We start from the raw sequence: 2683 nt of genomic DNA, 5'->3' as shown, positions 1-2683 counted from the left end.
AGGCGCGCAATGATCTCACCGCACGTGTGGCACCGTCCATCGCCGTTCACAGGTAACGGCGCTCGTTGGCACAGACTGCCCCACGCCCGCAGGCGCAGATCGCCGACGCTGGGCAGTCTGCTTTCGGCTCCGCCACAGCCGTTGTTCGGCGGCTGTCGCCCGGATTAAGGTCACGTTTCCCACCTCGAACAATTTATGTCGATGCTATTGCGTAATCATATGTATTAATAGGAAAAAAATTAACATGCGGTATGGACATCGACGGTGTGATTCCATGTTCCATAGACAAGTGGATAAGTCTCGTTGAAAGATTTACTACCGCTCAGCGATTTAGGTTCTACGAAACAGGCTTGGAAGAGATGTTGATCATTCCGTCAGTACAAATGAGAGATTTTTTGCTGCATTTTATGTTGTTAGGTTATAACCCAAACAGCAAAAAATTCATGATACAAGAAAATAGTGGCAGTAAAGGCCTAATTTCACTTAGACCGCACGATGTGTTTTCAATATTTGGGTTTAAGAATGAAGGTGAGGATGTTTTTGGCATTCTTGCGACGGAAGGGAAAGAGTTAATAAAGAAAATTCCTATTCAGTACGTTCACAAAAAAATAGTCACATAATGATAGATGACTTGATTCAAAAAATTGTGAGGAATAAATCCGCCGATGATGAATTTCTTCGGATGGCTGTTCTTGTTTTGCTGGGGACCATCATTGCACCCATATCGGCTGTCTCCATACCAAAGGAGTATTACGCGTTGGTGCATGACGTGAAGCAGATAAGCACGTTGAATTTTAACGTGTTCACTTTGCGAACTTGTTAGACGGAGATTGGTAAACTCAAGCAGGACGGCCGTGTGAGGCAATGGCCATGTGGCAACCTAGCCCTACTCCAGGTATGCTATTAATTAATGTTATTTCATATTCCTTTAATTTATGTGTTCGTAACTTATTTTGTCTTTTGTTTTGTAGTACTTATATTGGGAGAAGGTGCAGCCAACCACCGGCCCGAAAAATGACCCGTTGTCGTTGCAAGTTCCCCTAATGAAAAATTGGACTGAATCTAAAGCGGAGAAACGAGACAAGTACGACCTGGAAAATGGTCGTGGCCATGGATTGGTAATATTATAATGCTTATTTACTTGTACATTGATTATGCATTGAGAATGTTATGCACTCATGTTGTCATTGCATACTCACTTTGCAGATTGATGACTGCATTACGAAGGAGTATAGAATGAAAAAACTTGCAGATGAACAAGCTGAAAGCAGTAAGAAACATAGTAGCCGAAAGTCATCCGTTACGGGAAAGAAAAAAGTGGACAACGTGTCTGAGGTCCCTGCTAATCTAATGCCTTTTATGGACCGGGTTATGAATGATATGAAGGAAATTCGTAAGGAATTGTTTCGTATGCCGGAGTTATGCGCACAGGTAAAAATGTAACAACTCTGCTATGCACTTTATTAAACTCGATAAATTAATAAAAAGATATAACATGTGAATGAGCTTACTTTTGCAGAGAGTGTTAGAGAAAATGAATAAAACAGGTGTACGGTACAAACCGGGCACAACGGCAGAGCAGGAAGAAAATCTGTATGGACAGAATAGTGAGTCCAGGTATGAAAACAAGTATCCTCAAAAAGAATTTCAGTATGATGACAAACACACACCTAATGGCCGAAATGGCAGTGGGCATTATGATTTGGATTCTGAAGAACGGGATTCGTTCAAATTCAGCACTGGTCACTTGAGTAGCTTTAAAGATGAGAAGGAGGATCCTATAGAGGTCCCGGAGCAGTCAGAAAAAAAAGAAGCATCATCTCTAAAAACCGATGAAATAGAAGCTACAAGATGGCAAGTCCCTCAAAATGAGCAAGAAGTGTCACAGGTCTTGTCAGATGGTAATAGCGAGGTAGAAGAGAAGAAGATGGTGATTCCAGCGAAGCGAAAGCGGTGTGGGTCAAAGTACACAAAATCTCCTTATGTTAAAAAGACTCCGAGAAAACTTGCGAAACGTTCCGCGAAAACGAGTAAGTTAAACATGCTATGAATATATTACTGGAAATTGTGTAGTATAAATTTGTACTTTAACTTTATTGACTTGTGTTGTAAAACTGTTTAATGAAACAACCCCTCAATTTGATCATTCTGTGGATGATATGGTGCGTGCCGCTGTGCAGTACGTGAAAGCGTACGAGCACTCACCAAAACATAAGAATCATGAAATATTCAACAACGATAAAGATGAAGGACTTTCTGCGGATCGAGTTTGTCAGATACTTAACCATGCATGGATATCCGATGATGTATGTATTTTTATTGTCATGCTTATGTCATGCGTTAAGTATGTTGCATCCATCTTAAATTTACTCATTTATTTCAGGTAATTGACGCTTATGCGACGTACATATCAGATTCAAGTCTCGTCAAAGACAGGTATATTGTACCCACATATAGATCTTACTGGTTATTGAACACTCGGTCAAAGTCAGTAAGATGAGGGAAATCAGTAGACGATCCAGAAGGTTTAGCACATGCAAATAAACCTCTCAACAGATGCATGACAGAATATTTTGCAAAACCGAAGGTACCGTTTGTATTGCAGAATTGTATTTTTATTACTATCTTATGTGAAAGCCGAGCTTACTAACAATATTTAAGTTATGAAATAGGCTTCTTTGCG

Source organism: Triticum dicoccoides, chromosome 2A (genome assembly GCF_002162155.2).
Source record: "Triticum dicoccoides isolate Atlit2015 ecotype Zavitan chromosome 2A, WEW_v2.0, whole genome shotgun sequence".
NCBI classification, from domain to species: Eukaryota; Viridiplantae; Streptophyta; class Magnoliopsida; order Poales; family Poaceae; genus Triticum; species Triticum dicoccoides.
This window is presented reverse-complemented; position numbering follows the sequence as displayed.